Source organism: Sapajus apella, unplaced genomic scaffold (genome assembly GCF_009761245.1).
Source record: "Sapajus apella isolate SASKATOON/1434 unplaced genomic scaffold, GSC_monkey_1.0 scaffold47, whole genome shotgun sequence".
In the NCBI taxonomy this organism is placed as follows: Eukaryota; Metazoa; Chordata; class Mammalia; order Primates; family Cebidae; genus Sapajus; species Sapajus apella.
Window position 1 is genome coordinate 14,584,179 of NW_022436987.1, and position 27,194 is coordinate 14,611,372.

At 43.6% G+C, this 27,194-nt stretch overlaps 1 protein-coding gene across 3 annotated transcripts in view; it reads left to right on the forward strand.

The window, feature by feature from the left end:
* Positions 1 to 27,194, forward strand: part of NAV2 (neuron navigator 2) — a 404,334-nt gene that overhangs the window by 91,936 nt on the left and 285,204 nt on the right. The window lies entirely within an intron of this gene.

Sequence of the window (27,194 nt, forward strand, 5' to 3'; positions counted from 1 at the left end):
CTCTGTTATAAACAGCCATTTTGATCACAGAGAAAGGCCTCCTTTCCATTCCTTTCCAGGTTTGTCATGTTCTTGCTCAGAGACAGTTGTGTGTTCCAGGCTGGGGTTTATTTTTACCAGCAATACAGATGTTTCTGCTCTTGTGCAAAATTTCATTAAAGTTCAACCAGTGGTTTACTGTGGCAGGAGACTGCCAAGGTTAATATTTCTGCATTGCATTTCCTTCTGTTCATTCTTGGCACCAAAATAATTCCAGGTGGGCATATTGTGCTGGTGCTGTATATCACTAACACAACAGAATCACCAGTGCATCTGTTGAACTCAGATGGAGTTTCTGATCACACAGAGTGTATCAGCTCTGTTCTGGGAATGCAGGCAGGGAGATGCTTCCTCTGGTGAGTATCTGCTCACACTTTAATGCCCTTCTTTAGCAGAGAACACCTCACACTGCAGAGGCTGCCCTAGGGGCCAAGAGAGCATTTGGCAGCGTGAAATGCTCCGTCCTTCCACTTTTTCCGCTGAAATGGTGGGAGCAGATTTATATTCAAATCCTGTATTCAAATATGTATTTGTATTCAAATCCTGTATTCACATATGTATTCAAATCCTGTGTGTGGCTTAGGCAAGTCACTTACCTCTATAGAGTGTCAGTGTCCTCATCTGTATAATGGAGTTAGTCATCACTGCCTCATAGGATATTGTGAGGCTTCAGTGAGAGGCTGCATGTAATTCATTGAGATAGCGCGGAATGCTCTGGTGCGGGGAAGGTGCCTGTGAGAGGAAACTGTTAGATGAGCACGTGGAGATTTCCCCAATGGTAGAGGATAACATGTAGTCGAGGGAAGCCCCTCATTCTTCTCCCTGCTTTTGCTGTGGAAAAATTCTGCATGCAGCAGAACCAGTTCTTCTACCTGAGAGCTTGAAAAAGGCAGTTAAAAGTAACAGCAATCTCACTTGTTTGACGTGTGTTTCCTCGGCCTCGCCCCATCTGTGGCTTATGGAATTGGAAAGTGGTTAAACAAACATGGCCCTTGTCTAGGAACAATTGGCAAGGGTAGAGTAGAGCTTGAAAGGGGGGTGGCTAGGACTAAAGGTGAGACAAAAGTGATAAGGTATGATGTGATCTGTGGCCAGTTTGCTTAATGACTTTTACTACTGACTTTCTGAATCCAGGTCTGCTCATTAGGTCAGTGAGAAGAGCCAGACCTCATGCACTTAGAGAGTGGGTGTGTGTGTGTCCTTCAGGGCTCTGCTGATTTGTACTGTCATCTGGTTGAAAATAGATAATGTTCATACTAGTTTTACAAGTCTCCACTGAAGGAGGGAATATGGAAAAAACTATTCATTTTCAATTACAACTTCACCAATGTATGTCTAGTTATCTAGGATTATTTTAATCAGTACTCTGTGTAAGCCATCCCTCTCACATACCTCAGTGCAATGGCTATTGCAGTTTCCAGCCCCAAGTCTTACAAGATATCTGAGTGCTGAGTGAATCATCAACAAAAGCTAGTCTTTTTTAGTCCATTTGAAATGCAAGGTGGATCTCACTTCAATCTTAAGAAGGTCAGTTATCAGTGGTCGAACCTGTGGATGGTCTTGTGGGAGGAGATTCTGTTAATCAGCATATTGTGATAACCAGGACATTCCATCTCCTGCCTGTGTTGAATGACAATGACATAGTGGATAATGTGTTCCCTTGGCGGTTTCTTTGTAATCCATCAAATCTGTCCATTCTTCTCTCTGTCCTTCCATCCATTTATCCATCCATCCAACTGATAAACATTTATTGGCACTTGAGTCGACATGAAACTTATGAGGCAATATGGAGATAATGATCATAGATCCTGCTGTCAGAAACTTTAACATGTGAAACAGAAGATAAGACATGTAAGAAACTGTATGAAAAGGCCAAGGAAAATTTTGGGGGGAAGAGTGGCATTCTAACCCAGTGCTCTTTGAGAAACCCATGGGATCCCAGTTTATGAAGACTGTGCATTCCCACTGCAGGAGCAAAGGCCAGAGGCTGGAAAGAGGTGGTTCTTTGTGAGGAATCACCAGTAGTTGAATTGGTCTGAAGTGAAAGGGAGCAGTGGGAAATTGGCATCTGCTTAAGTGGAAGTTCTTGAAAGTCAAGTTAAGGAAGTAGGACTTTGTTCTGTAGGTGCTTGGGAATGGTTTCATGACAGGGGTGGCCAAGGGAAGACTTTCTGGCCCTCACTTGAACCTGGATGCATGCTGACAGATTCTGACCGGTCTTCCAATTTTTAAAGATTAAGTGTGAGCTGTGAGATGAGGCAGTCTCAATGATGGGTGATGTCTGATTCAGCAAAGCCAGGCATATGTAGCACCACTTACATTTCCTTTTCTGGTGGCCTCTTTCTTTTCAGAACCCTTCTTATTTTTAGTTTTTGTCACTTTTATTAACAGTTTCTCCACTGTCACAGGCATTCCTCTAAGACCTACTCTCCAGCCTCACCTCTCAGTCCTCTAGGAATGAGAATTTGGAGATGAAGGTTCAGCGTTCATGGCTTCTTCTATCTTTGGAATCTGTCCCTTGGCTATAAATAAGGTTGTTGCTTAGTGCCAGTATTGATGGTATTTGCAGCTGTCCTCTGGGAGATGGACTCAGACGAATAACCCATTTTCAAGAGGACATGGCCATTAGGTGACAGCTATTTATGGTTCCTATTGACTAGGGCGAAACCTGAACTGTCACTGACATTAAAATTTCATGAGCTGTGAGCTGCCTTTCCTTATCAGGCTGTCTCTTTCCATTTATTTGAAATATCTAACCATGTTTATCTAGGTTCTTCAAATGATGATCTTGAAGAACGCTTGTGTTATGGCTGCTGGGACTTTACCAAATGTACCCCTCATCCCCTCAACATCCTTCTAAACCAGAGCATTCACATCTCCATTTCACAGAAGAGAATACTGAGGGTCAAAAGGTTAAACTGCTAGCCCATAGTCACTAGGTCAGCCAGAATTCAAACTGACTTCTGCCTAGAATCAAAGCTTGGATAATTTCCATGAAACCATGCGTGTCTGATTTCTGAACCTGGAATTTCACTACAGAGGTTTTTATTTATTTATTTTGTCCCCTGATAGTTCAGTCACTTGGAGTTAAGTAGTTGATTGAACATGCAATTTTTAAAGCTCATTCATGCTGAATTTGCTTTAGTGTAGTATCCAGTGTTCCATCTTTATAGACTTTCTTTCCCACACTCTGATATGAAAATAAACAAGGCCCTAAAATGTCAGGCAAGATTCCTTCTGGCTTTATAACCTAATGTATTTTATAGATGGCTGAATTCTCCAGTGAACATTTTCATTGGAAAATATTCCTTTCCTGACTTCCGTTTCTCCATCAAAGGGATATTACATTGTAAATGATAACTATTTCTTAGTGGCCTTGACATTGCAGTTCTGTATAGGAAACTATCCTGCATCAGTCACCTCTGTTGTCATCAGATCCCTTTCATCTCAAGTACCTGCATTTCTTCAACTTAAAATTTGGAACATGATCAGGCCTGGGGCCAGGGAGATGGAACCTCTTGATCTCTCATATCAGTGTTGATTCTTAGAAAGAAGAAGGCATGATAATTGATAACCTGGTCTTTGGAAGCAGAAGACCTTGGTCGAATGTCAGCTTTGCTTCTTGTTAACTACTAGACCTTAGGCAGATCATGTCTCTGAATCTCAGTTGTTTTATTTTTAAAGTGGAAATTCATTTCCAAAGAAGGGATGGAGAATTTCTTTTGGTAATCTCATAGAGGCTTTATATGCTGATGCTTTGATGAATTAGAAAAATCAATGCTAGAGACCCTCCTTTTGGGGGCACACTTAAGCCTTGCTGTCCCACTCACCATATAATATAGATTTTCTACATATTAAAAAGTAACTTGGGTGTCGATGAAATGCCCCTCTTTTCTCTTTCAAAGGTAATTATCTGTATATCTCCACGTAGAATGTGATGTGATAGCTAACCCTGCCTGGGCATCAGAATCCTCTTGAGAACCTTGAAGGGAAAAGAAAGATAGATGGCTGGGCCATCCAAATCTACTGACTCACACACTTTGAATGTGGGACCCAGGCATCTGTGTTTCTTAAAATCTCCCCCAGGGACTTTGATGCACAGCTTGCATTGAGACTACTCATGTAACCAGCATGTTGGGCAAGTGTGATGTGTGAATTGCCGGCAAAGCCCATGGAGTTTTCCTGCCATGGGGTAAAAGCATTAGCGGCCCATGGCTTTTCTGTTCATTCATAGAAGGTCCCATGGTCATGATAATTTGCAAAGATAGTTTCACATGGCAAATTACAATATCCCTTCCACAATACAAACCAAAGCTCCAAACTGGAATTCTGATCAGAACCCTGTAGAAGGGAAGTGAAAGCAGCCAGCCGCCTCCACCTTCACTTTCCTCCCCTACCCCCAGGGAGCTACAAAGAAGAGAAAGATGCTTATTTGAATGGTGCCTTCTTGATCTGGTTTCCTGCTTTGCTGAAAGCTGGGACGCTCTTTTTTGGGGCATATGTAGGGTTCCTTCTTAGAACCCAAAATGCACCTATGTGCATACTCTTTCCAGTGAGACATTTGAATTCCTTGCCCCAATGATGGGGGCTGCAGGCCAATCCCAGCCTGGAACCATCCCCGGTGCTACCACGGAACCATCAGCCATGCTCTTCTGTCTTCCTCTAGATTCTCAGGGCAGGAGTCAGGCCTCAGACCACAGCATCCCTAACTGGAGGGATATTCACCACAGGATCCCCAGTGACCCCACTGAAGTTCTAACCACCTGCTAGGTTTGAGTGGGTGAGCAAAGGATATGCTCATAGCAGTGTTCTCCAACGATAGCCTCTCAAAAAATTCTCTCTCTACATGTTCACCCATTTCTCTCCCCTCTGTCTGATACAGCAGGAAAAGTTGTGGAACTGGCTCTTTGATACTCCATGAAATTCTGCATTTTGCGCATTTGTCCTGTACTTTCTTACTTTGGTAGCCACTAACTGTAGTATTGGTGCCTCAGTTTAAGCCAACTTAGGAGTGGCCATTGTGTTATGCTTAATTACCTGCATAGGTGGCAGGTGGCTGTCAGATGAGAGGAGCTTAGTATTGAGACCTGTCTATGAGTCCTTAAGCAAGTGGTTTAACCTCTCTGAACCTCAGGCTTGTGAGTAAAATGGAACTAGTCACAGAAACTAATTCTAAGATTTTGTGTATTAAATGTGGCAAGCACTTACAAAGGGCTTAGTGCCTGGCACATAGGAAGTGCTCAGTGGTACCTATTTTCCAGCCTCAGTTCCACTAAAACTCCAGCTATCTTAGCTGCGGTCCTTAAAACTTCATTCACTGAGGGGCACCAGCTGGAGAGGGGCTGCATCACCACTCCATGGGGAAACACTCCGCTGGCTCAGTCAGCTCCTGACTAGGAGCTGTCAGAAGCCGCCAAGGAAAGGTCCCATTGAGAACTGAGCACAAAAGCAGGGTCACAAGAGCTAACTGAATTAAGCAAGTTATCGGGCAGTAGAAAATGCAGTTAAATTTGCATCCATGAAGCAGATGGCCTGCACAAAATGATTAAATTAGTTTTATTATGTTTGGAGGAATTAATTTGTCACTTTATTATTTTTTTCTTTTATTTATAAAAAAAGAAGAGATATGAGTTTGTTATCTCTGGCAAAAGAGATTTGTAGCAAGTTTTTCCTCTAGTGGAAAACAAGAGTTATGGTAGGACCTTAAAAAACAATTGTCTTCTTATTGTCTATTAATAGTTAGTACAATTAAGTAGAGTGTGGCCCAAAGAATAGAAATGCTGCCACCTATTGCTGGTAAAACCTGGCTTATGTTTCAAATCAAATGGGGGATATTTTTTCCCCTTAGAAATAAATCTTCAGATCGTGGGCTGGAGTATTTAATTCATTTTGGAGACATTTTTATGCTACTGATGTTCTTAGGATCTGGCGTTTTCTAGTTTATTGATTATTAATTACAATGTCTCACATTGAGTAGACTTGAGGGAACCTCTGGCATTTTTGAGTTCTTTTAATGGTGAGGAAGAACCAAGTGCCGAATCTTTATCTAAGAACAAATGAGAGCTGTTGAGTTAGGGCCCAGGGTTGTTAACTGGAGATTCCCAATACTTATTGTTTGGGCACAAATAGTTCTTTCATGGCCCTTTTGAATGGATCAAAGCAAAACCTGGAGGTTTGAATGGCTTCTTTTTTTTTTTTTAAGTCCTTTTATCCTGAACAGTTATTAATGAGTATTCTAGGAAATTCATGCATGCAGGAAGAGTTTCTTGTATATAATAACTAGGGTATAAACTTTATATATACATATGAAAGTATGCTGTTTGTGTGTTTATACACACATGAGAGTTTCTGAAATATTATGATCTCAAATCAAACATCAGGCTAGCATTCTGCCCTTAAAATGGCTAAATCCACCTGTTATCCATGGAGGATTAAGAATTGGGTTTTCAAAACTGGCTGCACACCATAGTCAACTATGGAGCTTTGTATGTGTTCTTTTTTTTTTTTTTTTTTTTTTCAATAAACTTTAAGACTAGATTTAACTTTACAGAAAAGTTGATAGTACAGAAAGCTGCCATATACCCCACCCATTATTAATAACTAATATTTGCATAGCTCATTTGCCACAGTTAATGAACTCACATTAAAATATTATCAACTAAAGTCCATACTCTATTCTGATTTCCTTAGTTTTTAACCTAATGACCTTATCTGTTTCAGGATCCCATCCAGGATACTGCATTCCATTTAGCTGTCATGTGTCCTTAGGCTTCTCTGGGCTATGACAGTTTCTCAGACTTGCCGTGTTTTTGATGCTTCTAATGGTTTTGAGAAGTTATAGTTAAGTATTTTGTAGAATGTACCTCCCCACTATTGTCCCCCAGTTGGGATTTGTCTGATGCTTTTCTCCTAATTAGACCGGAGTTGTAGGTTTTGAAGAGAAAGATCACAGAGGTAAAGTGACATTTTTCATCCCCTCCTTTCAGGGTCATGCTATCAACGTGACTTGCTGATGTTTATGTTAATCTCGATCACCTGGCTGAGGTAGTGTTTGTTCGGCGTCTTCACTGTAAAGTTACTCCTTCCCTCCTTTCCATATTTTACTCTTCGTGTAGCCCATCTTTAACCTTGAGAGTGTGGGCTGCATTCATTATTTGAAATTCTGTTTACATGGAAGATTTTTCTATTCTCATTTATTTGTTTAGTCAGTCGTTTCTTTATAGCAGTATGAACCCGTGGATATTTCTTTCACACTTTGAGTTATAATCCAAAGTACTTTATTTTGTTGCTCCAGCTATTTTCAACTTGGTCAGCTTTGGCCATTGGGAGCTCCTTCAATTGGCTCCTGTGTCACTTTGACATCCTCGATCATTGTGTTTTGGTGTGGGGATACATGCCTACTTTTTGGCACTATGCTACTCTCCAGGCTTATCTTAGATACTTCCTGCCTCAGTCCAAGAATCATTTCTCCAAGAATCCCTGGTTCTTTTGATTGGAGAATGCTATTAGAAACCAGGATCAAGAGCTAGATATGCTTGTTGCTACTGGGCTGTTGTTATTTTTAGACGCTTTCAGCTGAAAGAACAAGGAAGTGTATGTGTATATACTAACCTGTGTATGTATTTGTATCTACAAATATCCTATCTAGATTCCTTTATACTGACATACTATATAGGTCAGTATGTAATTTATACTGATAAACTGTACTATAGTTTATAAACTGAAATGAGTTTATAAACTGATTTCATCAGTTTTTAGTTTCTATAGAGTCTTCAATTCTAATCCATTACCACATGGCTCATCCTAGCCTTCCACCTTTGTTCATCTCTAAGCCTTTACTCCAACAGTTAGAACACCCTGTGAGGCTTGTTAATAAACACACCTGGGCCTGGGCCTTATGACCTGAGGTTGAGATAGATGCCCACCTGGGATTTGGCATTTGTATTTTAATAAACTCTACACAGATCGAACTCTCCAATATAGGCTCTGACGGTACCATGTACTTCTCCTCTGTAGCTTTTGTCACAGCTGCCCTTTGGCATCTGTTTATAATATCTTTATTTAACATCCTTATTTGATTAATATCTGTCAACTCCCTCAAGACAATAGGCCCTATGTCAGTTTTGCTCATCATTCTGTCCTCAGAAAGGGTGCATTGTAGGTATTTATTAAATATTTGTTGAATGAATGGGTGGAATTACAGCAACGGTGAGGAGGAAGAGAAAATTGTGTATGATTTATCAAACTCTTCCTACATGCTAAATGGCTGTCTAGTTGCTTTCTAAACATTGTCCAGTTCAGGGATTTGAACCAGGTCTGACTGACATCAGAATCCATGCCCTTTCTATTGTGAAGTTCCTGCTGGTAGGAAGCCTCTTATTTTCTGCTTTGCATGTCATGGGCTCTCCTATGGCCTGGATGGAGCTGTGTGGGTGGCCCAGGAGGAGGTTAGAGAGGGAGAAATGGCAGCACCCATTCAGACTGTCACCCAGGCCCCATTAGGAAATTGACTCCAATTTGGTTTGGGAAGGGCGGTGTTTTTTCCTGCCTTTTCATGTTCATAATGAAGGTGACATTGATTTACAAGTCAGTGGGTTGGAGCAGGGAAGGGAGGTGTCTTTGGGTGGAAAAGATCAATTAAATGATTATCCCAGCTGCCACACACTAATGCCTTTCTTACTGAGTTTCAGAATCGAGAAGCAGAAGGTTACCACATTTAGCCTTTTACAGGAAATCTAATTGCCAACCTTGTGGTGCCAAGGTTTATTAGATTAGGAAGCGTTGCTCTTAGCGGCTGGCAGTTTCTGGCACAACAGAAATCTTTCCACCAGCCACCTGGAATTCTAAATGACTGCCTCCTCTTCCTTTTTGTGTCCTTTTGCTAAAGTTTTATGAATATAGCCTTTTTTTGATTTTTAGCTTGGATTCTAGGGTGATGGGACTTAAGCTTGGCTAGCAGTCAAAAAAATATTTATTCAGTTCCTACTGTGTGCTATGCCCTGGTCTAGTGGCTAAGAACTGCATTAGTGAACAGAACAGATTCACGTCTTTAGAATCCTTCGCCTGGAATGCTCTTCCAATGGCTTAGTGGTTCCCAGACTGCAGTGTGCATGAGGACCACCAGAATCCTTGTTCAAACCCAGTCTGCTGTTTATTTTTTCCGTAGCCTTTCCATGGTCTTGTCCACATTGAAAAAAGGCAATCTCAAGACCAGACCAGAATTCAGTCTAGCAAGCAACTCTTGCACAGATTGCACTGCTAAGTTGCCACCCCACAATTTCTGATTCGGTAGACTTGGAGTGGGACCTGATAATCTGCATTTATGATGAGTTCCCAGGCCATGCCAATGCCGCTGGTCTGGGAGAACCCTGCCCTGAGCCTGTGCATGGTTGCTCCCTTCTTATCAGTTGGGTCTCTAATCAAATATTGCCTCCTTAGAGAGGCCATTCTTGATTTTCCTACCACACTGTCCCTCCACTCCTGGCAGTTGACTCTCTAATGCATCTTCATAGCATTTATTATTCTCTAATATTGTTTGTTTATTTTTTACTGCCATCTTGTCTCTCTCTCCTACCCCTCATCCTAAATAGAATAAAGCCTCATGAGAGCACTTCCTTATTCACTGCTGAATCCTCTCAGATTATCAGAGTACCAGAGTATGTGCTCAATAAATACCTGAATGAATGAAATAATTATAAGTGTAATGAGTCATACGAAGGAAAGACCTGGGATGCCTTGGTAGTGTAACAGGTAGACCTAAGGAGGAGCAAAGACATTGCATTTCATCCTGCTTGGAGCAGTTTCTACATGTGGCCTTAATGCCTAATTTAAAGACTGCATACCAGAGTTCTGTCTTTAAGGTTATAGGCTGTGGGATTTGTTTGAGATCACAGTAGGCCGCTCTGGATTTGTTTACTTTTCGTTGCCTTTCCATGGTCCTGTCCCCATTGAAAAAAGACAATCTTAAGAGCAGACCAGAATTCAGTCCAGCAAGCAACTCTTGCAAAAATTGCATCTTGAAGTTACCAGGCCCTATCTCTGAGCTTGGCAGGAGGTGAGGCCTGAAATGTACTACTTCTGATAAACTTCCTCCTCAAGCGCACTCTTGTTCACTTGTTGGAACCTGGAATCTGGCACCCATGCTAATGTCTTGGTAGGCTTTTCATAACCTCTGCAAAGTTGAATGAAGGCTCAAACTCTTCTTTGCAGGAGGAAAACATTCAGATTCCTCTCCTGCACTGGCCTTTTAGAGAAATGTAAGGGCAGGCACTATTGTTTTTCTTTTTGACAGAGTCAAGCAAACGATGAGGCACATGGAGGCACCATGCGTCAAAACCCCACTGCAGGAGTTGGAAAGCATGTAAGGTTTTGCTCTTGTGTGGCCTCAGCAGCCGCTGCCTGGTTCAAGTGAAGTTTGCACAGTCCCTTGGCCTAGAGCTTCTTGCCCAGCTTTTGCCAAGCACGGGCCGAGGGGGGAGCAATTCCCCAGGTTTGTTTGCCTGGGGGAGCCAAAGAAATGGTGATTTATTTCCCCTGAGTGTGTCATGAAAATGTAAGCACGGAGGGTTGGATTATTTTGGAGGGTGAGAATTTGACGGGGGAGATGGAGATAGAAGAATTGCACAGTTTGGAGTCAGGGCTGGGGGCCAGAAGGCCGCCCAGTGGGTTGGGGTAACATAAGCTGCCGCTATTCAGGAGGTGGCCTGTGTAAGAAAATCTGACTACAGCGGGTGCGTGACTTCAGCTAAAATTAACCTCGGAGGCTTCACACGCTTCCACAGTGCTTTGAACTAGACACCCCCAGAGAGGGCACGGGACGTTGACTGCTGAGGACCACACTGCTGCCGTGGATTGAGCCATGCCTATAAGCATCAACTTATGGGTTCCCACCCGGGGTCAAAGTCGGGATTCCTGTGACCATTTTAAAGTGGTAAGCAACCTCCAGGGATGTTGGCAGGGTCTCTGGGGAGAGACAATGAAGTTTATTTGAATTGGGCTTATGTTTAGAGATGGTTTCAATTTATCTTCTATGCAGAGCAGAGACCACGAGCCCTCCAAGCGGGCCTTTCATGTGTGGAAAGCTAGAAGAGCCAGCTGCCACCTTTGTGCTGCTTTTTTGTTTTGTGTGTCTGCCCGGGGTTAGGGCTGGGTGGTGTATTTTTAGAGCAGGTAGAGAAAGATCTATCTGGACATTGTTGGTGGCCTGAGAAAATACAACTGCATAAACCAAAGGCCAAGCAGAGGAAGCTGAAATTGGGAAGGTCATCGATGTCAACAGGTGTGGCAGGTTTTAGTTGTTTTCTTAATTGTGGGCCTCAGCAGGTGCAAAAGAGTTGGAGGAGATGTCAGGAAGTACTCCAGAGGGCTTCATTTCAGGAGGGACTAGCTTGGGGGAAACTGGAAACGATTTCTTGTTGAGTGAGACCCAGGAATGTCCCAGGAAGGGCCCACTGCCCTCTTCCTCTTCCAGCCAGGGCAACCTGAATGGGATCTTTCAAGCTGGAAGGCATCTGCACCCATGGCCTTCCACTTGCTGTCGAGAAACCGTTTGAGAGCGTGCATTCATAGAGCAAAAAGGCAAGATGCACTTTTATTCCTTTATGCCTTCTTAACCTTCATATGGTTACTGTAACTCAGGGGCTAATGGCATTCCTGGTGCCTGCAGCTGTGTGGTGCTCTGGTTTTACAGTCAGAATAACCACTTTTTTTGTTTGTTTTTAGAGAAGGGAATCTCACTATGTTGCCCAGGCTGGTCTTGAACTCCTGAGCTCAAGCAATCCTCCTGCCTCAGCCTTTTGGAGCAGCTGGGACTCCAGACTTGTGTCACTGTGCCCAGGTAGCATCGTCACTTTGATGTGGACAGAGGCCACAGCTTTATGACAGAGAGAGAAGCTTCTTAGCCTATTCTTCTTGCAAAAAATGCTGTAATTTATACCTTCCCCTGCTAAAACTTCTCTCTCTCCCCCATATATCTAACCCAACTTCCTAGGCAACGTTAGCATGATTAGGTGGTTTGGCAGGGGCTTGTTTTCTAGGAAAGAGTGTGCTTCTCTTATTTGCTTAATGATTACTGCATACAGCTGACCTTGGAGTGATCTGTTGTAAAAACATTTAAACCCTCAAAGCGTTTACTTGGTAAGCAGATATTCTGTGTGGCCCTTTATGTATAAAGATATGAATGATGTGGATATGAATGGTGTAGGGAAAAAAATTCCTGCATGAAGATACCTTTTCACACAGTTTTGAGGTCATTTTCCATGTGAACCATTTTACTGAGTCCTCTGAGTATTTGATATCCTCTTGTCCTTTCATCCTCTGGGTGTGTGGCTCATTAAAGGTGGAAGACTGCTGGGATATTGGTCATGTGTGTCTTTTGCTCTAGATGTCTAACGCTACCCAGGCCAAGCACAATTAATGGGGATGTCTCTGAGTTATTATTTTTAACTCCTGGGATCTTGGCTTACTGCCCTGTGGAAGAGATATCTTTTGAGGTAGGATGTTAAAAATGGACATTTCAATCATAGGAGGAACGTATGATATGTGGTTCTGACACCGGATGAACACATCTTACATGCCTGCATGGGAATTTCCATCCCTGACTGGATAGACACAGAATTCAAATTCCCATCTTCATAGGAACACAAGGTTCTTTCCAGTTCCATTCTAGAACTTCCTCTTCATCCTGGCCATCTGAGTGACCTGGCCTGATTTTTGTAACTGCCTTATGGCATAAAGATGACCAGACTGAGTTGAAATACCTGGGCTGTTGTGTGGATGCTAATCTCTTTCAGCTGATATCTCACTTGCTTCATCGATGCAGTGGGGAGAACGCAGGCTGCCACCACCCGTGTTTCCTAGGATTGTGATGAGGCTCAGATTGGATTGTGTTTACGAAAGAGCTTTATAAACTATAAGCACTGTGGATGGGAGGCAGAGACAGCACTGTTAGGACTTTATTATTCTTCTTGAGATGAATCAATCAGGGCCCTCTTCCAGGACTTTGAAGAATAAATAGTATCTTTGTGCAAATTGTTCTTTTGTGCTCTGGGCCAGGTTGTCCCCTAAGTAGGGGAAACACAAAGATACTTTCCTAGATGCCAGCTTGGTGTTTGGTAGTCTTCCTAGTGAAAGCCTAGAATAATAAAAATAGTAAACACAAAAAACCCGAGATGCCCCTAGGCCTGAGAGCTCTGACATCTGGGCTGGAGGAGGGCCCGGGGCACAACGGTCACTTTTACTGTGGCCAAGTCTCTTGGCCATGGAGTTGCTGAGAAAGGAATGAGGTTCCCAAATGGGGAAGGAGCAGGCAAGCGCGTTCCTAGGGCCAGGCAGCGCCAGCTACTGCTGGGAATTGCCTGCCTTCTAGAGTTTTTTAAAGCCTTTGCTACACAACTTTCCCACAAGTGTCACAACAGTCTTTGCCAGGTCCTGTGCCTGTCTGCCCAATAGGCTGGAGTGTCATGGCCATTTATGAGAATGTCAGATCTTCTATAGTCCCTCTGTACCCTCCTTCATCCCTTCATCCCTCTGTCTCTTACCCCTCCTTGAGTACTTTTGCATGTGTGCTCACAGGTCCTTCACATTTTTTTTTCTCATTTAATCCTTCATTCAAGTTGATGCACTAGATGCTATAACCATCTCCACTTCACAGATGAAGAAACTGAGTTTGAACAATTTAAGGGACTTGCCTGAATTTGGATACATTAGCACAAAATTCAGGGAAGTTTATGGGTTATAGAATAACATTAACACTGAATATCTGCTCTCCTAAGCAAATGCTTCCAGGGTTTAGACATTTTACAACTGATCATTCCAAGGTCAGTGCTTTACGGTCCATTATTTATGATTGGCATCATTCTGTAAAAATATGTAAATATGCATATGATACCTATTATTTATACTCAAGATATATTTTCCAGGCCCTAAGCTCTTCCACCTCCCTCTTTCTCCAGGTGAGACCCCAGGAGGCTCCCACCACCTTTTTATCCCCCTCTGTGCCTTCGGTCACAGCCTCTTATGCAGAAATAGGGACTCTCACTATGGCCCTCTCTGGATCTACTTCTCCCAGATAAATCTGTCTGCTGTGTAATCTTTCAGGAAACCTGACCCCTCTTCTCCTAAGGGAAATCCTTAAGCTACTCACCACCCCACTGCTCATCCTCAAATAATCACCACGAGTGCACAGAGTTTGCCTTGGTTGTTGGGAATTTTAATAAACAATGTACACCTTATATAGCTACTCACGTGCAGTGGTCTGAATGGCCCTAAGAAAACAAAAACAAAACAAAACAAAAATCCTTTATCATTAAAAAAAAAATCTCTCCCACACTTGCCAGAGTGATTACATAGCCTCACATCAGTCTCCTGGGGTTAAAGCATTGAGGATCCCATTGAAAATGTAAATGTTTCTTGGGAACTGTGACTCACCTTTCTCCGCCAGAGCTGCATGCCTGGGACCTAGCAAGCCCTGATGGAATGGAATATGGGTCAGGCAGAGACAGTCAGGTCCAGTGTCTGGGAATGCGGCAACACCTGGAGCAGGGCTTTTGGGACACCTCAGTGGGTGATGAGGTCTGTGTTGGGGGAGAGAGGGACTGGGCAAACAGAGGACAGTCAGTGTTTGGGAGACCAGTGCCAAAACCAAGGAGACTCATGTGAAAGGAGGGATGGGGCAGCCAGGAGGCCTTTGAGCCAGCAGTCCTTGAGCAGGTGCTCTGTAACAAGCACACTGAGAGGTGTTGCAAAGGGAAACCTTGATCTCACGCTGTACCCACTTGGCCCTGTAAAGAAACCTGGGTCGCTCTCTTAATGAGTAACTGAACCTTGGCTCCAGCTCACTTGCTCCTGTCCCTTCACCTACTGGGAACCAGAACTTGGCATCTCTTGTCCTTTCTGAGAAGGATTCCACTTGCCCTAGAAAGCACCGGTAAGAATACGGATTGCACTGAAGATCTCCAAGAGTAGAGTTCACATCGTATGTAATCTCACTAAAGTCCTCTCAATCTCGTCTCTAAGCCTTCTCCTCACCCACCCAGATAGCCCCTCTGCGTCCGGCAGGCTTCCCAGCTCCAGATCTTACCTGTCTCCCTGATTTCCCTTTTTCTCATGCAAAGCATTGTAGCACAGTCTACAGTCCCCTAAATTTGCATACTTGTACCTGTCATTCTACAAAACAAAGAGATTTCCAGTTTGGGGGAAGGGGAGAGGTAAGGAGGGAAAAGAAAAACTCATATTTTTTTCCTGGCCCACCTGTGTATATTTAGTGATTTTTTTTTTTCTCCTTCTCACCTGTGTGTACTTAGTGATGTTTCAGTTAGCTCTCCAAGGAAAAAAGCCTGATAGATAGTACTTGCCAATTTCCATGATGTAAATCCTTCTACCAAGACTGATTTTAATTGACCAACTCTGAGCTGGGAAGATACGTAGAGTAGCATTATTATATAGTATTTCCCTCATACAGCTATAATAGGTATAAACCAAATGACCTTAAACAATAGTAAAATGTAGTAAAATAATTAGAAAGTGATGAGTTTTAAATATTTACTGCCACCTGAAAAATATAATTGTAAGTTTATATAATTTAATTATTAAAATAATGGCTGTAGTTAACAATCACCTCCAAAATTTACTGAAAATGTTCCAACCAACTCTCTTGAGCCCATCCGCGTCTGCCCTGGCATACTGCCTGTCCACTGCCCTGTATGTGTTTGTTTCTTTGAAAATAGAACGGTAGCATCCATAGTCAGGTGAGTCCTACCAACCTGTTGAAATTGTCTCAGGGCAGTTTTACTTACCAGTGCCTGCTGTGGGCCTTTTGCTGTGACTGGTCTAAAAGCTACTTGACATATGTTGATTTCATGGACTTTATGATCTAGGCAGTGAAGGGGAACATATTTATCTGTCCCACCCATTTGTCCATCTGTCTATTCATGTATTCCCCCCATTTAATCATTCATCTCTTTTTTCCACCCACTCATCCACACGTCCATCCATCTGAACATTCACCAGTCTGTTTACCCAGATCTTCCTCCCTCCCTCCTGCCATCCATTTTTCCTTTCTTCCATTCATCCATCTACCCACCCACCAGTAAATCAATGAGTGCTCATCATGCCCCTGTAGTGAGTCAGGTATTGTGCTTGTGTTTTAAATATATATAAAGCTTGTTCTCTAGAGAAGCTCCTGATTGAGAGAGAGGTGAATAGTTACAATAGCCAGGATAAAGGCAGATGTAAAGTGCTTTCGGAGGCAAGAAGGAATGAGTAATTCTGTGTTAGGAGTAGGAAAGCAGATTGGGAATGACTTTACAGGGACTGACATTTACTTTGGTTTTCAGGTTTCAAGTAGGTATTTCCCAGGTGGTGGGGTAACGGCACCCTAGGCAGAGAGGGCAGCATGGGCAAAGGCACAGAGGTTGGGGAACTAGTCCCACAGGGTTGTTTTAATTGCTTTCTCTGAACTCCCAGTGCACACAGAAGCCTGGCAGGCAGGATTGGCTTCCATCCAGGAGAAGGGGACATTCTGTTAAGTCGGAAGGAGGGGGGGACGAGGAAGGCACATCGGACCTGAGAACCTGCCCACAGGGGCTGAGGGTTAGGGTAGCATGAAACTATGGTGTGAGGGATGCCACCAGCTGATGCACTTGAAGGCATTTTTTATGGACATGGAGATAACAGAAACGAACCAAAAGAAACTAACAGTAAAGGCAGCACCTATGTGCTAAGCACTTTACAAACATTGTCTACCTCACAATAGACACAGTAGTCTTCATCACAGATAATAGAGTATCATCCCATTTTATAGATGTGGAAACTGAGGATCAAAGCGTGGTGGATTGCCCAAAGTCACAAAGCCTTGGTGTAGTCTGTGTCCAAATGTGCAGAGTTCTGCAGATCTAATCTCTCATTCTATCCCCTCAACATTCCTGAGATGTTAAGCAACCTGTCAGACGTCACCCAGGACTCCAAGGTCTTCGCTGGGAATGGTGAGGCCAAAAGTCCTAGGGAACCTGTGCCTAGAAGGTGGAGCTGAGGCATTTGGCTGGATGAGGGCAGCTGACAGTCTCTGTCTGAAGTCCGCAGGTGAAGGGAGCTGTGGAGGTTTGAACAACTGGATAGAAGCTATGACTTAAAAGGTCAGTTTGCGACCAGACCAGAGAGAGGCCTTACAGTGGCCCAGGTTCTCACTACCCCCTTAGGTGTGGCTGCCCTGCTTGATGTCTGCTGCCAGTAAGTGTGTTTGCAGCTGCTCCCAAGACTTTCTGCAAGGGCCTGATTCCCATTATAGTAGAGGAAGCACTTGGAAAGAGAATGCATCTAATTAGTACCTAATGAACGCAGGAAGGGAGTAAAAACACTTGAGAAATTTCTACCAGGGCTCTGACATTTGGCTTTTTGGCAGCTACTAGACATTGTGGTTTAAAGTTGTTCAGATCTGGGTTCTAAGGTTGGAGAGGGTGGGAGGAAGTGCTGTAGAAAGGGACTCAATTTTGTTCTGAAGTGATGAGTAAGAATTCCAGTTTTCAGCCTCACTCGGCCTTATTTGATTTTCCAGGGAGTTTCCAGGGAGACCTAGAGACATATTTTGCCATGTTGAGAGGTGGTAGCTATGAGGCTAGTCAGCTTGAGTAAGATGGAGCTTCGCCTTTTATTAGCTGTGTGACCTCATGCACTTTAACCTCTTTGAGCCTTTTTTCCAATATGTAAAATGGGTCTGATCATCCATTCCACAACTGTTTAGTGAACACCTACTATGTGACAGGCACTGCTCTAAATGTTTGGTCCTGGCCTATTGGAGCTGTTACTCCAGTGAAGGAGAGAGTGTAAATATGATCACAGGTACAAAACACCTGGCACACAGTAGACAGAAGCATAGACTTCTAGCACACAGGGGATAGTGATCAAATGAGGAAATGAATGGGAAAGTACTTTCTATCATGTGAAGTGTGGTACTGGGCATTGCCTGTTCTAGGAAGCAGTTCAAGAGAGGAAACTCATAGGCACTGAATGTGGGTTATCCTGAGATGTGGATGAAGCAGACACCTACACCCTCATCCTTAAGATATCACCTGTTGCTCCCAGCACATTCACTAGCTGGTTTATTTTTTTAAAGGCGTAGGTTTCAAAACCTCTGGAGGTGCTGTGCATGCCCACCTGTGGCTTGTTCATGTTCCCAACAGACAATGCCACCATTGTGTGGCTGTGGTGCCATTCCCAGGCATGACCCAGTGTCTGCTGCTGCATGGGGTCCCAGACCAGCCTTGCACACCGCAGACTGGAAGAACTGAGGGACCTTGCCCCTGAGCATTTCCCTGCTTGGATACAGTCCTGCAATGGTAACTCATGTTATGTTGGCATTTTTGTTTTTGCTACAGTGAGATTGTTGTGAAACTGTGTTTGCTTTGTGCTTTGGTGACATGGGAAAGTGTCAGCTCCCCTCTTGGGTCTGTTAGTCCTGAGTGAAACAGGGCTAGCCCTGTTCCCAGGGACAGGGGAAACACTGTGATGGGTATTATGCAGCATGCCTTTCCCTCTCACTCTCCTTTTCCCACCCTGTTGTAGTGCTTGACCTTCTGTGGCTAGTGGTTTCTGTGTGGGCCCCTCCGTAACAGTGTAGCATCGTTAGGAGCCAGTTATTGCTTTTAAACCCTGCATACTTGTCACATACTATTGGGAAAGTCACTTTACCTCTTTGAGCCTCAGTTTCCTCATCTGGAAGATGGGGAAAATAATATCTCCCTCACAGGTGGGTTGGAAACCAAAGAAATCCATTGTTTGTGAAGTGTTCACATTGCCTGACATCATCTTCATGGTAATTATAATCACAGCTAACCTGCTGAGCCCTTACTGTGTGCCAGGCATTGGTAGGTTATCTCATTTCAATCTCACAGTAACTAGAATGGGTGATCCATTTTACAGATGAGGAAACTGAGTCTCTGATAGCTTTAGTAACCTACCCAGAACTACTGTATCAGGAAGTGGTTGGAGCATGTTTGGAACTAAATTATCTGACTCTGAGAAGTGTTTTCTTAATATTTCACCACAGACATTTGGCAGATGGTAGTTATTATCCTACGTAAGACTGGAGCAGGCATTGCACCCAGCAAAGGCAGATGCTCAGGCAATGTTTACTTCATGCATCAAGACAGGCAGGCATCTCTCAGCTACTTAACTGGATATTCAGAGGCAAAGTAGGAGCCGGGATAGTCCCAGGATGTGGAAAAAGATGAAAATCCTAATTAAAGGGAAGCTGTGCCACCCTCTCTGCTCACTTGCTCTATGTGAGTATCCTTTTGAAACAAAGGCTTGCAGGTGGGCGGGTATCAGGGTTTATCTTTGTTTGGTGGTTGTGCAGGCAAGTCGATTACTGCAGATAAAAAGGAAAGAAACAAGCAGATGGCTCTTCCCCTCCCCCTGCTGCCTTCTTTGGGGTCCAGACAGGGATTTATACCCCTTGGTATAAATGTTCATGTTAACCATATTACAAAACATATGTCAAGAGCAAGGGCTGATGGTACAATTCCTCACATGCTCAGATGGGGAATACAGAACTCATTCACCTCCCAGTGCTCCTGGAACCCAGCTTTCTAGGAGTCTTATCCGGCTCAAGATAGTTGAGAACCAAAGAGCCTTCCCTGCTGTACCTTGAGGCAGCTCAAAGGGTTGCCACAAAATCCTTCTACTTTTTCCTTGAGGGAAAAGTTACAGCATGGCTCTTGCTTAAACAGTATGTGCTCTTACTTTACACAGAATTTTGTTTAGTTGAGATAGGGTCTCACTCTGTTATTCAAGTCGAGTGCAGTGGCGATCACGGCTCACTGCAGCCTCAACCTCTTGGGTTCAAGTGATCCACCTGCCTCAGCCTCCTGAGTAGCTGGAACCACAGACACATACCACCACACCTGGCTATTTTGAGACTGAGTTTCACTCTTGTCACCCAGACTGGAGTGCAATCGTGTGATCTTGGCTCACTGCAACTGCTGCCTTCCAGGTTCAAGTGATTCTCCTGCCTCAGCCTCCCGAGTAGCTGGCATTATAGGTGCCCACCACCACACCTAGCTAATTTTTGTGTTTTTAGTAGAGAAGGGGTTTTACCATGTTGGCCAGGCTTGTCTTGCCCTTCTGACCTCAGGAGATCTGCCCATCTCGGCCTCCCAAAATGCTCGAATTACAGGTGTGAGCCACCATGCCCAGCCTGTTTTTTATTTTTGTGGAGACAGGGTTTTACCACGTTGCCTAGGTTGGTCTCAAACTCCTGGGGTCAAGTAATCTGATTTCTTTGGCCTCCCAAAGTACTGGGATTACAGGTGTGAGCCACTGTGCCCAGGCTATACAGTTTCTAAATACTCTGGGGTCTCTTAAGAAAGATCCAGCAGCTCAGCAGGTCCTAAGGACACATCCTTGTAAACATCAAAATATTGTCATTCATAGCGATTTACCTGGGGCATCAAGAAAAAGCATAATTGTGTTAATTAAAAATAAGAAATCGTTATAATTCATTTGAAAAAAAAAATCCCAGTGGAATAGTTTAAAATGTGTGGCTCTCAGAAGTATAAACCCTCAGCAGCCTAGAATGACTTATTCCCCCAAAACTTATCTAGTGCTATTCATTTGAATATTAACAATTGTTGTTTATTTAATACATACTATGTGCCAGACACTGTGTTAACCACTTACATGATATCATTGAACCTGTGAAGCAACTGTATATCACCACTGCACCAGTTTGGAACACTGACGTTCAGAAGGGACATGACTCCCCTAGGGTCACCTAGCTGGTAAGGCAAAGCCAGAGTTCAGCTCTGGTCCACACCCACATCTGAGACTGCAGACCCTTGCTTTTATGATTTTATGGTTATGGAAAGCCCACAAATGCCCCAAGTAATGCATCAGAAGATGGCAAGGATGGGGATAGAAGGATGGTCATTGCCCTACAGGTTGGGCATATGGGGCACTCCAGGGACATTGGGGCAGAACTGGACTTTTCTGAGAAACCAGGGAGCAGAAACCCCTGTTGTGCTGTGCAGCCTTGAGCAAAAGATTTGCTTCTCTGTGCTCTACCTGTTGTTCCAGTGTGTAGGGCTGGGGGCACCATATCACCTATTTGACTATTGTAAGGCAGTGGTTTTTAATCCCAAGGTGGGGCTACATTAAAAGGAGGATACATTCGACTGTTATGGAAAGAGGGAAGTGAGAAAAAGGCACCAGCTAATTTCAGTTTCCTCACCCCATGCAGCTAAAAGGTTATGTGGACATGTGGTTGATACCTGTGGGTTGGTACCATACTCCTTGCTAGATGCTGCAGATGCAGGAATGAATGTGTCACCAGCTTTGCTCTTGATAACAAATGGTGCATTTTGATTTTCTTAACATTGTGGAAAACTGAATAAGCAGTGACATTCTTTGAGGTGTTCAAGGACAGAATGAACACTCTACTATTGTTGCAAAATCATTTTTACACTCCAGAGCATTCAGAACTAAACCATTTAGCCACATACTGCTCAGTCTTAGAAATGACATTGTGTTGGCTGGTGTGTCTCACACAGCACTTTGGGAAGCCAACATGGGTGGATCACTTGAGGCTAGGAGTTTGACACCAGCCAGGCCAACATGGTGAAACTCTGTCTCTACTAAAAATACAAATATTAGCTGGGTGTGATGTCACATGCCTTTAATCCCAGCTACTTGGGAGGCTGAGGCAGGAGAATCACTTGAACTCAGGAGACAGAGTTCAAATTGCAGTGAGCCAAGATCACGTCCCTGCACTCCAGCCTGGGAGACAGAGCAAGACTCTGTCTCAAAAAAGAAAAGAAGGAAAAGAAATAAATGACGTTATGTTGATGACATTACCAAAGTCTAGAGTGAGGCATCTTGAACTGGGGCCAAACAGTAGCATTGCCCTTACAATTAAACAGACGCTAAACAATTGGCTTACTTTAACTGTTAGTCTCCACATTGGCATTTCCTTCTAAGAAATACAGTTTGCTAACCTGATGCCATCTGCCTCTGGATCCATCAAACCATTTGCATTTGTAGTTTGGTTGCTGAGGCTCCATTCTAGCACTTTCAGTGCAGTTGTTTTGAGGAATTTTTCTTGGGTTTCTTTAGTGCTACCCTGCTTCATTTAAGGGCTAATTGCAGTATAAACTTAGCAGTGTTATTATCCCCTTTGGGTTTAACATGGTACAATTATTACCAGTTTTTGTTATTAGAACTAATGATCAGGTTCTTTACTTGAATTGATCTGTCAAAATTTCCCCTGTTGGATTTCAGCCTGTTTGATGTGGAATGATGTGGAGTTTTAAGCAAACAAATGACTCACTCCTTGAAATTCTGTCAGGGGTAATAAAGTGAATCAAAATGAATTCACTGTTGAGCTGTCTTAGCTTCCCTTCCCCTTTTATCTTGTCAAGCCTTTGACAGCAGCTTCTCTCCCTCACAGAGCAGTTCTGGAGCAGAGTCTCTGGTTAGAAGGGATGTACAGAGGGGCACCTCTGTGAGATGGAGGGATTGGAGCAAGGGGGCGGCTGTATTGGTGGACTCCTTCTTGGGTACTAGTGTCAAAGGATCCTAGAGCCTTTCTCGTGGGATGACTTGATGATTTAGGATTGGGGACTAGATGGTCCTTCCTGCTGTGTGGTTCTTTGTCCTATCAGTTTCTACTGAAACTTCACAACTATCCACCTTCTGGGGGCAAACCAGGATGAAGGAACAACGGACTCCTGGGAAAAAAGCAACAGCAACCCTCATTTTTCTATCATTTTAGGGAATGAAAGGCTTTGGAGAAAACAATTCTGGATAGCTGAGGCTTAGACAGGAAGCCAGCATGCTTTAGTTCTTACTCAAAATCTTTCAAACACACACAGCTCTGTTTTTACTGAATTGTTGAACTTGATGAAATCTATCTTTGATGACTAAAGAAATTATAAGTTTATTTTTCAAGGGTACCCTTTGGAAGAATGATTTTCGTGCATGAGCTACTGAAACAGCAGGTGAAGGAGATGGGGCTGAATTTATGTCCATGATTAGCATAGCCCATGAACACTGATTTAAAAAATAAATCTACATGTTTCCTTATGATTCACTTCAAAAAGTTGAGAGCTGGGGACAGGGAGGGGAGGGAGTGGAAACTCCAGATAATTAATGATCCTTGTTAAATGGTTCCTGATTAATGAGCCTGAGCTGTGGAGTGATTTATTTTCCATGTTCTGTGCTCTTTTCAATCAATAAAGAGATTCAGGTTGGAGGATTTGCTGAGAGCCTACATTATGTAAGTCTCAAGTGTAATCAGTTTCCCAAGATTTGCCCTTTTTCTCCATGTTCAGCTCTACCTGGCAACCACTTACTAGCCTCTTGCTGTGGGCCAGCCCCCGTGAGGCACTACCAGGAATGCAGAGATGGGCAAGTGGGAGTGGGAAGGTGGTGCTGGCATGCACGTTCTGTTCATCTGCTATATCATAGGCAGCTGAGGTTTGGGTCAGGCAATGAAGAGGGACTTGATGGGGGACGGGCATTAGAGTTGAGCTGGGCAAGGTGGCCTCAAGCAGCAGAGGCACCTGGGCAGAGGGGATAGAGTGAGTTCAGAGAGAGGAAAATGTGGGGTATGCGTTTTTTCTGAGGGTTATCGGATTATTACTACTGAGCACGTGGTATGTGTAGGTATATCATCTCATTTGGTCCTTATAACAGACTGTCAGATTTTCTGTGAAGAGCTGGATAGTCAGTACTTGAGGTTTTGTAGGCAACAGGTCTCAGTCACAACTGCTCGGCTTTGCTTTGTAGCATGAAAGTAACCAGAGACCACAAATGGATGAGGCTCTGTCCCGATAGGACTTTGTTCACATAAATAGGTGGTCAGCTAGCACTGGTCGTGGTGCAGTTTGCCAGCTCCTGCCTTATGTTTGCTATAATCCCTGTTTTATGGAGGATAAAACTGAAGAACAGAAAGATTGCTAGAAACTAACATGGCCAACGACCAGCTTAACTAGGTCAGATTCCAAAGTCTCCATTCTTCCACACACGCTGCCTCTCCTTCAAAGGTTGGAGGACATTCTAGGGTAGGACAGATAGATGATAAGGCTGCCTTGACTCAAGTGTGAAGAGTTTGCCTTTAATTCAGTGAGAAGTGGGGAGCCATTGATTTTTTTGAAGGGGCAATTATATTAGAGCTGTGCCCTAGGAAAGTTTGGCATTGGTGTGTAGGTAAATTAAAATTGAGAGAAGAGCTCTTGTTTTCGAATGAGAAGTTCACTTTGGCAGAGCCGTTTCCAACCACTCTATCCTGTAGAAGTTCTCATGAGTGTACCTGATACTAGCGTGGCCTCACCATGGCTCTGCAATCACAGTATGTGTGTATGTGCACTTGTTGAAATAAGTTTAACCTTGTCTTCTTGCTGGGTTGTGCAAACTCACAAAGAAGTCTAGTTTTAGAGACAGTGCATCTATTTTAAAGAACCTTCTTCATCTAAGAAGGGATGAGCTGAGGCACCAGCATCTCATCCCACTCAGCTGTGCCTTTGTTGATGGTCACATCTCATTCAGCTGATGTTTTAGGTGCACGTGGCTTTTTAAAACTTTACAGTCCCTCCCACAGGGCTGGGGAAATCCCTCCATGGTTTGAGAGAGCAGTGCAGTGCATCCGCTTCTAGTTAGGGAAGGAAGTCTTGCTCTATATACCAGCCTGGCTGGTTTCTGACCTGCTGTTCTTTTATGCTGTACCATGCTTTGTGATTCCAGGTAGGGGATATTCCAGACTCTTGAAATTTGGCTGTGAGAAGGGGAAGAAATCCTTGAGTCTTTTGCGTCCTGGGGGTTCAGGGTGGAGGCTGTGGCTGACTTTGTTATGGCCCATTTCATGAAGCTGTTAATAAAATTTTTTTATTGTTAACTTTTATTTACTGAACACTTAGCATGTGCCAGATTCTGTGACCTTTATATTTATGAGCTCATTTCATCTTCATAATACCAATGATGTAGGTATATTATCTTGCAAATGATGACGCTTAAGCCAGAGGGCACAGAGGTAATTGACAGCATAGCAGCTAAGATTAAAGCAACTCTGTCAATTTCAGAGCACCCCTCTTTATTGCCCTCCTCCCTATCACCTTGACTTCATGAGCCCCAGTGTGGATCAGGCCAGGCACTTTTTAGATAGTACCACTCTGAGTCTTCATTTCCACCTTCTGAAGCAGCCCTTAATTGTACCCATTTTATAGGTGAGTAAACTGAAGCCCAGAAAGTAGAGTCACTTATCCAAAAGCATTTGGATAGCAAGGGAAAGATCGAGGTTTGGGTTTTGATTACTTTTCAGATAAATTCTGGGACCGAGCGCAGTGGCTCACGCCTGTAATCCCAGCAGTTTGGGAGGCCGAGGTGAGCAGATCACGAGGTCAGGAGTTAAAGACCAGCCTGGCCGACATGGTGAAACCACATCTCTATTAAAAATATAAAAATTAGCCAGGCGTGTTGGCGTGCACTTGTAATCCCAGCTACTCGGGAGACTGAGGCAGGAGAATTGCTTGAACCTGGGAGGCAGAAGTTGCAGCAAAGCCATGATCATACCACTGCACTCCAGTCTGGGCGATAGAGCAAAACTCTGTCTTGGAAAAAAATAAATAAAAATAAAATTCTTTCACTGAGAACATAAGAGAGGCACAAACCTATAGTCAGTAGGAGGATGCCATGGAAGGGATGACTGGCTCTATTAACATTCATATTTGTATTTGGCGAGGCACTGTAGAATGTCAAAGGGATTGTAAAATATGTTAGCCTGGGCTCAAATCCTGACTCCGCCACTTACTTGTGACCTTGGACAGGTTACTTTACCTTTCTGCTCTTCAGTTTTCTCCTCTAAAAAGTGGACACAATAATAACCTCTGCCACATAGAATGAGGATTGAATGAGTTAACCTGTGTAAAACATCTATGCCAGTGCCTGGCACGTAGTAGCTACTGTATGTTAGTTGGATATATGAAGCTCCTTCTCTGCATAACGCATTCTTTCAAATGTGTTGTAGTGCTCAGTCCTCATAACTGACAAGTAGATGGTGTTGATCCCATTTTACAGATAAGAAAACAGCCTCAGAGGGGTTAAGTAGCTCACATGAGGTCATCCATCCCTTCACCCACAGAAATATATTGAGAAATTCTAACATGCTTGTGCTCTTGTAGGTATGCGGCAAAAGTCACTAAAATAGACCCAAATCCCTACTCTTTTGGGAACTGCAGAACTGGGGCCTGAACCCATGTCTGCCTCTTTTCCTTTTGATGTTTATTTTCCTTCCTCTCTCCTTCTTAATAATTTCCTTTAATGATCTTTTAAATTTAAAATTGGCCATTGTCTTTACAAAGGTTATAGGCTACTTCCTGAGCTTACTTTGTGCTTATAAAATTGAAAATACTCTTGCTCCACTGGATGATTGGTCTCTGACAACTGGAGAGCCACAGGGAAGGAGACTAGCATGGAGTTAAGGATTGGATCCTTGGGCTGTGTTGTGAAACAGAAGCACACTGTGGGTGTGCTTCTTCTGCTTGTGGGTCTCTCCAGTAGAAGACAGAACTTCTAGATGGGTGGGTAGTGGTTAGGTGCTACAGCTCTCGTCTCTTCATTAACCAGAAGATTCAGCTTTGCTTCATCCCTTCCTGGTGAGACGCCCTTATGGTCTCCAGGTGGAGTAGCCAGAGATGCTGCCTCCTTAGAAGGCCTCTGCTTGGCAAACCCGACCGTGACTCCTGTTCCCATTCCAAGAGCAGTGGGGGACTGTGATCATTGTGTGAGATTACACTGGGTGAGATATTTGGAACAACAGGGTGGAGGGTTAGTGTGAGATCATATGCTGCTCTTGGAGTCACATATATCCTTGGGGCAGGCCCACTGGTTGAGGTAGAATGATCACCTTCATCATTTTGGTGGAGACATCATGGAATTAGTACTTGACCCTATTGTTACTAACCAGTTGAGGCAGGACAGCTCTCTTTTTGACCAGTCATCTGTTCCTATCCCTCTGAAAAAAAGAGGTGCTGATATCCAAAGGGCACATCCACACCCTTCTGCAAACTCACAAATTCATGCATGGAACTTGGCACTCAAAATCAGTGGGGAGGTTTTTTTGTTTTGTTTTTGGCTTTGATGGTTTGGGAGAAAATTTTCAGGCAAGAATT